General features: G+C 37.3%; 1 protein-coding gene across 1 annotated transcript in view; it reads left to right on the plus strand.

Annotated features, from left to right (window-relative positions):
* LUZP2 (leucine zipper protein 2) overlaps window positions 1-15041 on the plus strand; it is a 446993-nt gene that overhangs the window by 274958 nt on the left and 156994 nt on the right. The gene's annotated exons all lie outside the window — the stretch shown is intronic.

The raw sequence follows: 15041 nt of genomic DNA on the forward strand, positions 1-15041 counted from the left end.
ATCTACCTCCACTCTCAGCCCGCTAATTAGCCAGGAACCCAGTGAGTACAAATGAGCTCCATGTGTGGTGGTCCTGTTGCACGTAGATACCTGTTTGGGCTCCCTATCCTCCCACATCTACCATGGCTTACTTTAACTCTTACTGTTATCACACTGCTTCCTCACTTCCAGCTAATAATCTTCATAAGTACATAGTGCAGAGTTGATCAAAATCTATTCTAAGAGATTATAATTGATTATAATTATATAATTATAATTCAAATAAAACAAAGTTCATAGAGGCCTAAATTAATATTGGAAGAGGAGGAAACGGAGTTAAACAGAAAGAATTACTCTTTGTTCCAGATCACTTTCTATGTGTATGCACGTTTACTATAGAGGTTGCCATATCTGACGATACATGTTACTTTTCCTGAGCCTCTTGTCTCCCCTGCTGATCTCACTCAGTGCCCTACCTCTCACCCCATTCAGCTAACATAGTGCTTTGCCACAGAGTAGGTGTCTAAGACATTTTTGAAAGTGAATAAAAGGCAGGTTTTAATTGGAAACACTGGGAGAAAGGGTCACTTGAGATTAAATAATGTGATTTTTAAAAGGTATTAATTATATCCCATAATAAATGATTTTTTTTTTAATTTTATAGCTACTTTATTTATTTATTTATCCACCTTTTTGGCTGTGTTGGGTCTTCGGTTCGTGCGAGGGCTTTCTCTAGTTACGGCAAGTGGGGGCAACTCTTCATCACGGTGCGGCGACCGCTCTTCATCGCGGTGCGCGGGCCTTTCACTATCGCGGCCCCTCCCGTTGCGGGGCACAGGCTCCAGACGCGCAGGCTCAGTAGTTGTGGCTCACGGGCCCAGCTGCTCCGTGGCATGTGGGATCTTCCCAGACCAGGGCTCGAACCCGTGTCCCCTGCATTAGCAGGCAGACTCTCAACCACCGCGCCACCAGGGAAGCCCCATAAATGATTTTAAAGAAAGTAATTTTAGTATGGATTTTAATGGTTTTCCATGTTCTAAGATTTGTGCAGTCTTAGGAAGACACTTGTTAAGTGTACCATGTTTGCGCTGGATCTAAATGAAACTTGGAGGACTTCGCACAGTGGGCCCATCGGAAGCATGTCTTCTGACTTAGCATGGTAGCACATCATTATTCATTAAAACTCTGATTTGGCATTTGTCTCACACTGAAAAGAACTACCCCATTCCTTGTGGCTAGATATCATATACACAAATTATGTCAAAATGGATCGTAGATGTGTATATGAGCTAAAACTAAAAAAAAATTAGTAGAAAACCTGTGAGTAGATATTTGTGACCATGGTTTAGCTAATAGTTTCTTAGATATAGTACAAAGAATAAGTAAAAAAAGAAAAATAGATAAATTGGACTTCATCAAAATTGAAAATGTTTTTCCTCAGAAAACACAAGAAGACAAGAGTGAGTAAGAAGACAAGCTGCAGAATGAGATAAACTGTTTTAAATCATATCAAATAAAGGACTTGTATCCAGAATATATAAATAAATCTTCTTCAATAATAAAAATACAAATAACTCTATTTGAAATGGGCAAAGAATAGGCATTTCTTCAAAGAAACTAAGCAAATTACAAATAAGGACATTAAAAATTTGCATTAAGGAAATATAAATAAAAACCACATTGAAGGGACTTCCCTGGTGGCGCAGTGGTTAAGAATCCACCAGCCAACGCAGGGGACACGGGTTCAAGCCCTGGTCTGGGACGATCCCACATGCTGCAGGGCAACTAAGCCCGTGCGTCACAACTACTGAAGCCTGCGCGCCTAGATCCCGTGGTCCAGAACAAGAGAAGCCACTGCAGTGAGAAGCCCGCACACCGCAACGAGGAGTAGCCCCCGCTCGCCGCAACTAGAGAAAGCCTGCGTGCAGCAAGGAAGACCCAATGCATCCGTAAGTAAATAAAACAAATTTTTTAAAAACCACACACATTGAGGAGGAGAATAATATTGTGGAATAAGTTTTCTATCATCTTCTTCCAGAAGAATGTGAATTTAAACAATCACCCATGGATGATTTTCTTTCCTTGTGAAAGTCCAGGAGTCCAGCAGAGAAATTCTGGCACACAATTGGAGCAAACATGTCTGAGATTGGACACATTGAAGAGGGTAAAAGGAACAAGAACAAGTTGAGTTTGACCAATAGCTTTGCCACATACCACTTTTGTGACCTAAAAACTATGGGTTAGGTGCTCTAAGATAATCTCACTGAAAGTCGCTGTTTGATGCTCAGCAGAATTTCAAGAACTTAGAAAGTTCTTACTAAATGTTAACTACTGTTTTTGTTTTTGTTAATACTTAACATTGTTCTCATTTCCAAAGTAGAATAATTTAATCTACCTTAAAATATTTGTTGAGAAATTTTGATAATAGTGTACATATAAACACTTGGCCTGGTCAGTTCGCCCATGGCAAATATTGAGTAAATAATAATTTTTAAAGATTATAATCTAAAGGTCCAAACATTTTGCTGCTTCTTTCCTAGTCCCCTTGAATGTCCCTGGCTTGCCCATCCAGCACAGGCTGTGGGGCACAGCAAGTGTAGCATAGTTCGGCACTCAGGCTCTGGGATTATCCAAAGCCAACCCCGCCCTTCGCTGCCACCAGCACTCTCTTATTTCCCCCTCATTCACACTAAATGTCTTTACCATACATTTCTAGTAATTCCTTTCGCCCTGTGGAATGACATATTTTTTAGATTTATTTTTGGCAATGGGCTAAACCGTTGTTATCCATTTTCTCATCTAATCCTTATCAGTGCTCAAATCAGATACTGATTTATTTTTAATTGTCCCTTTTATTATTCTTCACAAATTGTCATGAACCTTCCTGAGTTCTTTTTTCTCCCCTAATGTCCTCATAAGGCTATAACTAAAGAGCTCCTCTCAATTCCTGGCTCACAAGAAGAACTGAAATAATCCCATGAGGGTAATTCTCTGTATAACCTCCCTATCAGGGAAGGGAATTAGACATATTTCTTGCTGAACCCTGCAGTGACTATTCCGTTGGCCATGACAACCAGCCTGGAACAAGATGTTCTAAGGGGAAACTGTTCAAAAGTTTCTTTTAGAAGCAAAGTGACATCTGCCAGATTTAATGATCCATTTAGTAACATACGTACAACTGCATTTTTCTGTAACAAATCCATTGGCAAGAGGAGATGTAGTAGATAAGGTTTATCAAACACTGCTGTGTGCAAAGCACTGTGCTACATGCAGCGAGGAATAGAGCAAAAGGAATCTAGTATCCCACTTACAGCTGTGCAGTTGGGAAGCTAGGTGCATATGTCAACATGATGTGTAAGGTGAAAAAAGGGAGAAGTTGTTTGGGGGGTCTTTGGAAATCTAGCAAGGCTTCATAGGAATGGTGCTATTTTTGCTAAGCTTGGGGGACTTCCTAGGATTTCAATCAGTGCAGAAGTGTAGAATGTGAGGAAATGGCAGAAATACAACCACAATGCCTGAGAAATACTCAGATTAATTAGAAAATGAGATTCTCCAAACTCCCAGGAGTTTGGGGAGAGATGAGCCTGGAGCTAGATTGAGGTCATGCTGAGGTGGACAGTTGCTGCTAATGGTATTAATTCCAGTCTTAAATCCTGTTTCGCAGGAAAGCAGCACACCAACAGAAGCTGAGTAACATCTCGTGGCTTCAAAAATTCTTTTGAAGAGTTAGTAGGCAACTCAGTTAAGAGACAGAGTATAAACTATGGACCATACTTTTTCTTCTTTTCCTTTAAGAGGATAAATTAATAAAATAATACATTTCCACCAAAGAAAGGAGGAAGGATTCCTTTTTTAGCCAATAGAAACCACTTGCATTCTCCTCTTATGATAAAACAAGGCTCCAGACAGGGGGAGAACTTAGATTTGAAGTTCCCAGGAATGTCTGAGGTATAATTTTCATGATTGTCTGGGTTACTGGCTGTTCTTAGGTTTTGCTATAGTCTTCCTTTTGGCAACATTTCAAAGAAGCACTGGGTTTTACATATATATATAATATAGATAATATATTATCTATATAACATATATAAAAGTCTTAAGGGGATTTCTGTTAGATAATATATTTTATTGAAAACAAAGCTTCATGTGATTGGAGTCTTTATCCTGATCATTTTCTTGGTAAGAAATCCAATAGCTGTTGTACTCCATTCGTGTCACAGATTACAGTCTAAATGTAAGGGAAACAGTAAGGAGATAAATGGCCATGGGATGAATGTCTATTTATTCAGTTAACCATCTCTTCTGGAAAACATTTTTGTTACCTCTAGGTTTTATATTGTTATAAAATATTGGATAATGAACAACTTTTTGCCTTTTGCTTCTTTTTCCCCTATACTGTTTTTAGGCTTATTCTTTAAAAAATGGTAATACTGAGTTACAGTGTAATAAGAATCATAAGACAGTTAAATATATTGTCAAATTATTTTGCAAAAGGGTTATACAAATTTATTATCTCTTTAGTAGTTTTTAAAACTACCTTTGCATTATACTTTCACTTTCTCTAAGTGTTTCATATTCTCTTCAGTTTTTATAAAACAAATTTGATGCATAAAAATGCTATCTTGGGATATGAATTACGTTGATTCTTAGTGAGGTTGTCAACCACCACAGTCTCCTCTGTGGAGATGGTTGGTTAATGACCTTAAACCACTAATACAGTGTTCCCTTTTATCGGGCTATAATTAGTCTCTTGAAATTTAGTCATCTCTCTCATCAGTCTGCTACCATCAACCAGTTGTCATGGATACTTTGTTCCAGGAAGCACCCATTCTGTAAGTTGTGCTGTCAACCTGAATTTATGCCCTCTGGATACTTCACTCTTGAATTTAATTGCCAGAAAGGCCTGAGTTCCACTAGAAGTATCATGACCTCTACACTGCCCCTGAAGACTCACCAGACCTCTTTAAATCAGATTCTGGGCTGTCCTTCAATAAAGAGAACTACTTCTCAAATTTATTTCGTCATAGAATTGTTTGTGATATTATCACAGTTATTATTCCATAGGGCCAGTATTCTACAGAACCCACATTAAGAATTGTTTAATAGCGTCTGGAAAAACTAATTCAGAACTTTATGAAGTCAATGTAAGCGTTTGTTTGAGAATGACTGACCCACATTTTGGGTGAACTTTTTTTTTTTTTTTTTAATGGAGAGGTATCTTTATTTATTTATTTTTGGCTATGTTGGGTCTTCGTTTCTGTGCGAGGGCTTTCTCTAGTTGCGGCGAGCGGGGGCCACTCTTCATCACGGTTCGTGGGCCTCTCACTATCGTGGCCTCTCTTGTTGCGGAGCACAGGCACCAGATGCGCAGGCTCAGTAGTTGTGGCTCACGGGCCTAGTTGCTCCGCGGCATGTGGGATACTCCCAGACCAGGGCTGGAACCCGTGTCCCCTGTATCAGCAGGCAGTTTCTCAACCACTGCGCCACCAGGGAAGCCCTGGGTGAACTTTATGTGTAATTACTTTAGGAAGTAATTTTCCCAAACTGTAATGATACACAGGTACTTGTACAATTATCTCTTCATTCCTTATCCTACCTTACTAAGGAAGTGATGGAAACCTGGACCTCCATTAGTTACATCTGATTCTGGTCTTCTATGGTTTCCTCCTCTTCCTGCTTCTCTTCCCTCTCTTCTACCTTCTTCCTCCTTGTTATAATGAATATCAAAGATGTTCTGATTCCCTTTCATGTGTCCAGACACTATTTTTCCCCACATCACTCTGAACTGGGCTATTGATTTCTTATCTCTGGGTATTATTGTTTGCAGACTCTTCTCAGTCTTTACTTAAAATTACTGAAAATTCACCTTATATACCAGTGCTAGTCTAATTCAGTAGCATTCTGAAGGAGGTTTGTTCCCTCTAACATGCCTTGCACAATGTTTGGTACTAATTATGGGTACTTATTTCCATCTGGAATGATTTCACACTGTATTTGCTTGCTCTATTTGCTTCAGTCTCAGCTGTACTCCCTAATCTAAGCACTTTGTTCCCTGCCCTGGCTGCAGCAGCTCAGTAGTGCACCTATTAAACTATTTAAGGATATTAAAACATTTTGGAGGATTAAAAGGCATATTTAAAATGTTAATTACATATCAATTCTTCAACACTCCTCTCTTCCTGCTCTGATCCCCCATTTTATACTCACGAAAATGGAGAGTAATTTCAGCATTAGGAAGCAGTAGAAGAACATATGGATTTTTTAAATTAACCAGCAAATTCTGTATTTGAGAAGAATCTTACACCTTGTTTTAGTTTATGCTTCAGTCTCAATGATATATGAATATATGGCATAAGCAAAATTGCATTTTTTATATTTACAAAGCACTTGTACCTTTATTATTTCCTTTTATTCTCACACTAACATAGTGACGAGGCAGACATAATTGTAGATGGAGAAACAGAGGTTCAGAAATGTCACAGTACAGATATGTCCACGGTGACAGCTTATAAACGGGAGACCCAGGACTAAAACACATGCCTTGTGAATTCCATTCCATGTTCTTTTTTCCTCTCCAACACTCCATCAAATAAAAAGTGAAAAATTTTGGTTTCGACTCTAAGGCAAACCATATTAGAAGACTATTTTCCCTTGTTCTAGTCTAATCAGCCAAGCACAGGTGCACACCGCATGAGCAGATGGAAATGCAATTAAGACAGATGCGATGACAGTTTATCCACAGCCTCTAATGCTTTAAAACCCCAGTGCTGGTCTAAAAGCACGGAGCACAGCAGGCATACTACAAGAAGAATCAAATGTGGGCACAAGATTTGTACAAGCTATAGGTCTTTCCAAATTTTGAAAGTGCAGTGGCATTTAGTGATTTTGAAATTCTACATCTATTCATAACTTCCTTAAGTAGTGAATATCTTTTACATTGTTGAATATAATTTTTAAAAATAAAGGTAAATGCAGGCTCATTGATTATTTATCCACTATAAGCCCAGCATGAGATAAGTCAGAATGGTAGAGTGACAAAAGCTTTGGTCTTCAGAGTGCGAACTGTTATATCTGTATTATGTGAAGAGCCTAGATTAGTGCTTGGGGCAGGCATTCAGTATCACTTTATTCCTTCTTCCCTCAGGAAAACCATTAGACCTTAGATATTATTTTCAACATTAAAAATTGCTACGTAGGACTTCTGGTTGGGATAAAGTACAGGCACTGAGGAAAGAGGTGTCAAGGTGAACATCTTCATGGGTCCAATGTGGCAAAGCTGAAGCCAACTGGTGGTTATGCCCTCAACCTTCTTATTACTTGGGAGACAGCTGTAAGAAGGTGCAGAATAGCAAGAACCTACAGTCAGATAAAGATCTCCATCCACTTCTGTGTGGCATTGTGCAAATCTCTTGACCTCTCTGAATGTCAGTTTAGTTTACTTGTCTGTTGAATAGTAATCCTGCATTTTGCTAGCTACCTCACATCATTAAGAACCTTGTATAAAATAATAACTGTGAAGGTCTGACTGTTTTTAGTGAGTCTATATAATTTCCTACCATAATATTTGAGCTCTAACACCTGCCAGGAATTAATAAGCATAGGAAGACCAACCTGCAGATACTGCAGAAGGACAGTAATAGGAGGTCATAAGAGAGAGCTAGAAAGAATTTAAATCTGTCTATTTCTACTAACAAGGACCTACTGTATAGCACAGGGAACTCTACTCAATAATCTGTAATGGCCTATATGGAAAAAGAATATGAAAAAGAGTGGATATATGAATATGTATAACAGATTCACTTTGCTGTACATCTGAAACTAACACAATATTGTAAATCAACTATACACCAATAAAATTTTTTTTTAAATCTATCTATTTCTCCCTCTCACTCTGCAGTGGTTTTAAAGTTTGGTGTGCATAAGACTCTCCTGGGAGTAATGCTAAAATGTAGGTTCCTGGGCCACATTATCAGAGATTCTGATTCACCCAGTTTAGGCAGGAACCAGGAGTGATTTATTATTAAATACCCTATGTGGGTCTGAAGGTGACTTGAGGACCCTAATGTGAGAAATATTGACTAAACCCTTCACCTATGATGCTTTCTCACCAGATGGATAATAAGTGGCTTAGGAGAAAAATTCATAATTAATTGATTTTTGCAGACTCATAGAGCATGAGGCAGTAGGTGGACTAATGTTTTCAGCTGAAAAAAGTGCTTCTCATGTGTTCTGCTAATTAACTTTAGTGCTAAAGATTTATTATTCACCAGTTTTCACTTCCTATTTTAAGAGTTAAGATCCAGGTTCTAAATTAAGGTGAGAGAAGGGTGATCAGATGTGGCAAAGATTGATAGTTCTTCCCCAAAGCTGTTCTCTCTGTTCTAAGAAGATACTCTACTTTAATCTGAGCAAATTGACACCCAGAATAAACATTTCCCTACCTCCTTTTCAACTGTCTGGGCCATGTACCAGCCCCATGTTCTGGCCACTGTTCTATAAACAAAGGAGATACATGATAGCTTCCAGGTTGTATCCATAAAGGAAATGAGTTTACTCTTCTCTTTTTTCCCCCTCCTTTGATGGTAAAATGTAAATATAGAGGTGACGACGTCATGGACCAAACAGTCAAGGGCACCATCAGAGAAGTGGCAACACATCAAGTGAGAGGAGTCTAGCCCTTAACACCGTCAAGGGATAGAATCACATGGCTTTGACTTATGCATCAGAAAGGCAGAGAAAAGAAACTTCTGTCTTGTTTAAGATTGTGCTATTATGAGTCTCTATCACACAGAGCTAAACCCAGTTTGTTCTAACTAATAAATGTATCAAATAAGCACGCAGGATTAGGACAATGCAGTATCATAGTGTGAAATGCACAGTCTTAGTTATCTAACTTGCAAAATGAATATTCTAGCACCTCCTAAGGCTATTAGAAGAACCACAAGATAAAAATATGCGTGCAAATTGCATGATAAAATGCCTGTGACTTTCTAAATGAACAGTCTTATATTGATTTTTATTACTAATGAGTAATTTATAAATCATTATTTATGACTATAAGTCATCGACTCTATGATAAAGATACTATACTATGGTTAGTAGAGTAACTGAGATAGAAAAAAACTACCTTCAGCTCTAAGCTTAAGTGAGACTTGAGTGAACTCCAGGCCAAAAGACCTTGAGTGGAAAACACTAGCCCAGTCTACATTTGATGTCAGACCCCTGATGAGTTTGCTGGAAAACATAACTGCAAGTCAAGCAGGGGCAATGTTGAGGTCCAAGACCCTTACAAAATACAAAGGGAATGTCTGCCAAAGTGGACACTAGAAAGGTTATTTGGATGGCTGATTTACTATTCATGGAGAGTATACAGTGCAAGGTTTATGTTAAAGGCTTTTTGAATCATATTCCCATCATCATGAAAAATAACCCCATCACAGTACTGCAGCCAGAAAGATTTATGTGTGTGCTTTTACCATATTTGAGCAGGCTGCTTAGTAACAATGCTAGAGTAGCATTTGAAGGTAGCCAAGTGTCACTCAGATAATCTGTATTATTTAAAATCATTCAAGGTGGGGTGGTGAAGGTGAAAGAATGGGAGTAGTCAACTTAAAATATTTCTACATGATATGAATGAGAGGGATTTAGCTGTGAGCACAAAACCAGAAATGGAATGCCCACTAGATTGTGTCTGTATAAATTGGGGGTAAGTTATTACATTTGCTTTCAGCAGTGCTTCTCAAACTTGAGTGAGTGGCAGAATCACCTGACGTGCTTATTAAAATGCAGATAGCCAAACCCCACTCTCAGAGTTTCTGATTCTGTGAGTTTGGGTCAATTTGGGCCCAATAAGTATCCAGGTGCTGCTGCTGCAGGTGAAAACATATTTTGAGACACGCTGGCTTATAGGAAGTCCCTAGTAAAGTTTGGTAGGTAAGCAAACTGTGTTGATATCTTTCAAGGTCGTAGGCTTCCCCTCATTCTCTACCCGCATAGGGGTTAGATTGTAAAATCCTAGATGGTGAAGACTGCATCTCGTTTGTTATCGTAACTCAGGCTTTGCCTAGCACTGGACATTTCTTAGCTGCTTTGAGTTTTGTTTGTTTTTTTTTTAAGAGGAAGACTCCCTGCCTTCTTTCTTCTCCTTTACCGTGGCAACCCTCCAGGCAGCAGTACGTTCTTTCAAAGGTGTCTGCGTTGTGGAAAGTGCTCTGTATAGCATGACAGTAATTGCTTCACAGGAGAGAATTCCTCACGCTATGTACATAGCTGCATTTTGGGGTCGGAGGCAAGGATAAGGCTTTTATGAGCCTGGACCATGGAGACAGGGGATCTGCTGGAGGTCAAAACCTGGGTTTGAATCTTGGCTTTGTTTTTTATTTGTCCTGTGACTTAAGAGATTCACTTATTCTATGTGTCCTTACTTCACTGTTACATGGGTTTTATTATTTGGAATATTCGTAACTTACCTTATGAATGACACATCAATACTTAATGAGTTAACGCATTTAAAGTTCAACTATATTAATTTTCATTCAGCTGAAAGATTTTTGGTTCTAGTTTAAGGGAAACAAAAGTTATTCTTGGTAAAGATATTTAGCAATAATGAAAAGAATGACTGGGTACTTGCAAAAAAAATAGAGGTGGAACAGATGTCTTATCTAGATAGGTTTGTACAATGGGACAGAGATGAAGCTAGATCTGACTGTCTCTCTGTGTCTATAAGGTGGGCAGGATGAGTGAGTAATGTGTAGGGGGGCTGTTGGTATGTGTATAACGACCAGAGAAGATAAATACAATCGACTGTAAAATTTTACTTGCTTAAAATTGTACATTTGTAAAAATATCTCAATTTGAAAAACTATTAATATTTTCTTTAGTGTGCTTATTCATTATTTTTAATAAACAACAAAAATGGTATTTATAGTTTAATTTGTGATCTCTGTTATACTGTCCATTATTTCAATAGATCTTAAGTTCTTAACTATTAATCTGCTACTTTAGGAACTTTCAAAGAGCTCTCTATGGTATAAGACCACTTTATGAATATTAATGTAGTTTTATTATAAAGTTTAAAAAATATTTTTATTAATAACCATCCAGTTATACAATCATGCTGATATTCCTCAAGGAATATATATTTTATATGGAAGATCCAATATACTTGGTTTAAGTGGTGAATATACTGATTATTTGTCTATTGCTTTGTTGATTGTGAGGTCAGATATTGTTTTGTTTTTAATAAAGTTCAACAGATTTGTTTCCTCATTTTCATAGATTTTATATTTTATAGTAGTTTCAGTTTCACAGCAAAATTGAGCGGAAAGTACAGATACCCATATATACCCTATATCTCCATACACCTGAGGCCTCCTCCACTATCAACATCCCACACAAGAGTGGCACATTTGTTATAATTAATGAACCCACGTTGAAACATCATTGTCGCCCAAAGTTCAAAGCTTACATTAGGGTTTACTCATGGTGTTGTACATTCTATGGGTCTTGACAAATGTATAATTACATAATCCGTCCCTGCAGTCTCATAGAGAATAATTTCACTCCCCTAAAAATTTTCTGTGTTCTCCCTATTCATCCCTGCCTCCCTCAAACCCTTAGCAAATAAAAATCTTTTCACTGTCTCCATAATTTTACCTTTTCAGAATGTCATATTGTTGGAATATTATAGAATGTATACTTTTCAGATTGACATGTAATGTTCATTTAAGTTTACTCCATGTCTTTTCATGGTTTGACAGCTCATTTCTTTTTAGTGCTGAATAATATTCCATTGTCTGGATATACCACAGTTAATTTATTCTTTCATCTACTGAAAAATATCTCGGTTGCTTCCAAGTTTTGGAAATTATGAATAAAGCTGCTATAAACATCCTTGCGAAGGTTTTATGTGAACCTAAGTTTTTAACTCCTTTGGGTAAACATTGAGAAACACAATTGCTGGATCATATGTTAGAGAATATATATAGTTTTATAAGAAACTGCCAACTGTCTTCCAAAGTCATTGTATCATTTTATATTCTAACAACAGTGCATGAGAGTTCCTGCTGTTCCAAATCCTTGGCAGCATTCGGTGTACTCAGTGTTTTGAATTTTTGCCATTCTAATAGATATGCGGTGGAATTTCACTGCTGTTTTAATTTGCAATTCCCTAATGATATATGATGTAGAACATTGATACATATATTAATGCCTTTTTTTACCTACCATACATGGGTTACAGGAGCACTTATTTAATATTTAAAGAATAAATAGATGAATGATTAAATGAATAAAATCAAAACCAAGGTTCTGACTTTAATGGTGAAATTTCTGACACCACTAGAGGCCAAAACTGAGACGGAGAGAAGTAAATTTGACATGAAATCCTTCAGCAGCATCATGTGAGCAGCTGCCTTGTCCACAGCATTCAGAGTGCACTCTGAACATAGACGTTTCCTCCAAGAGCAAAATACTCATTCACCTGCACTCTAAATAGTTTTGATAATCATAAGTAGGGGAGCTTTTGTATGAGCTGTCCCTCTGTGAACACCCTTAACATGTTTGATCTAAGCCACAAGATCATGAGTTCAAAGCATACTTTCTTTTAGTATTATAAATATTAGAGAACCTGAAGAGCAGGTAGAGCCAACTGGACAACTACTAGGCAAGTACTGATGAGCAGAAATAAAGAAAATTAAAACATAAATAAACAAATAAATACTCCATCACAAAATGTATCTGCATACCAAATTCCAAAATACATAAAAATCCTAGTGCTAAGAACGACAATAAATAAAATTAACAAATAGAATTCAGTGTAGATAATTCTATAGAAGAATCTGACAAAAATTTTATTTCATTTTATTTTTACATGAAGAGGATTTATTGGTGGCTGTGAGTAAGAAGGGGGCAGTGTCAAAGCCCTTACTAGTGCAGAGCTTGCTATTTGTCCAAGGGGTCACAACTGGGGATATGTGTGACTCGAGGTCCTTCCTGGAAGAGCCACTTTTCAGACACCATCTCTTCAAATGCATTCACATTAAAGTGGTAAAGCCCTGCTTCTTGATGATGTGGTATTTATGGCAGCCAGGGGACATGAAGTTAGCCCTGCACAGAGCCTCAGTCACATTGTTCTTGTTATGCACGTTGGTGTGGATGGACACGATGTCTTAGTCAATGTGAATCCCAGCCACTGTGCCCTGGTGGTTTCCAAAGGCATCCTGCATACCTATCTAAAGCCTAGATTGGGAACAGCATGAGGTCACAAATGGATGTCCACTGGAAAGAGCTATTTCCACTGTCCCTTAGGGCAACCTGTATAAGCAACAGGCTACATACACTACTATTTGTAGCCTTTGCACCCAGGCCTCTATGGGGAAAAAAAGTACAATTGCCTTAATCGGCTGCACAGATAAATATGCTAAAATAAGTGTTTCAGGTAAATCTAAAAGATAAATGCAAGAATACGAAAAATATCAATTCTTTGTAAAATGTTAAAAGAGAAAATAAAGGAGGGGGTGGATATAAAATTTAAAAGTTATTAACCTTGAAAAAAATGTGCTTATAAACATAGGAATAATTTAAAATAAAAATAAACCTATTTTAGAAACAAATACTATTGTCTGGACAAGTTTGAAAAGAGAATTAGTAACTCATAGCATAATTTGAGGGATTAGAATTTCACACAAATAAAAAGGTATGTTTGTGTGTGTGTGTGTGTCTGTGTATAAGTGACATGGATAAAAGATTGAGAGTCTGTAATATGTCTCTAACAGGAGTTCTTGAAAAAGAGACTGGAGAGAATGATGCAGATGCAATATTTAATTCTGTATATGTATCTTATCATGAAGCCAATCATATGTGTTGAGTAACTTATGTACATAGTGACAAAATGGGAAGAGTCAAGAATGCTCCAAGATTTTTAGCAGGAAAAATCAGAAAGTTGGTACCATCCTTAACTGAGAGAGAGAAGACTATAGTTGAAGAAGGCTTGGGGAAAAGATGATACTAATTTTGGATAACTCAAATTTGAGATGACTACATATGATAAGATGAGTTAGCCGTTGGATTTGAGAAGAGATTGTATTTAAAACCATGATCATGGATGAAATCAATGAGGTAGTGAAGATAAAGAAAGAAAATGTCCTAGTACTCAGCCATGAGTTACTCCAGATTTGAGATGTGTGAGAAGTGTTGGAGATTGACAAAAGACCATTGAGGATCTTAAAAAGAAAGATAGAACACAAAACAAAGAATAAGGTGTTCCATAAGACAAGTTGAAAAAAGAATATCTCAAGGAGGGGGAATGTGTCAAATCCTTTTTTTTAAAAATTATTTTCTATTGGAGTATAGTAGCTTTACAATGTTGTGTTAGCTTCTACTGCACAGCAAAATGAACCAGCCATACCTATACATATTCCCCTCCCTTTTGGATTTTCCTCCCATTTAGGACACCACAGTGCATTAAGTAGAGTTCCCTGTGCTATACAGTATGTTCCCATCAGTTGTCTCTTTTATACATAGTATCAATAGTGTATATGTGTCAATCCCAATCTCCCATTTTCTCCCACCCCACCCCTTTCCCCCTTGGTATCCATGCATTTATTCTCTATGTCTGTGTCTCAGAAATTTCTGCTTGTACCATTTTTCTAGATTCCACATATATACGTTAATATATGATATTTGTTTTACTCTTTGTGACTTACCTCACTCTGTATGACACTCTCTAGATCCTGATAATAAAACAAAAAAGACAAAAACCAGGAATTGCCCCATGAATTTAGCAGCAGTGAGATCAAACATTTTTAAAAAGTGCAAATATTGCTTATGGATATATATACATATTGAATTGTATACCAAATTCAGGCTAAAATATATGAAAAAAAACTTGGTCTCTTTTTCACTTTAATAAGACACATCCCTTATTAGTGGAGTCAGATTTATGGTAATACTAAAACAAAATATTATTCTATCAATGCCCCTATCACTTCAATGTGTAAAACCATCAACAGGACTAATTTATGTCAGCTTGGAGCATAAAAGCAAATGGTAATCCTATTCTTCTT

The sequence above is a fragment of the Balaenoptera physalus genome (genome assembly GCF_965194825.1).
Source record: "Balaenoptera physalus genome assembly, chromosome: 10".
Lineage (NCBI taxonomy): Eukaryota > Metazoa > Chordata > Mammalia > Artiodactyla > Balaenopteridae > Balaenoptera > Balaenoptera physalus.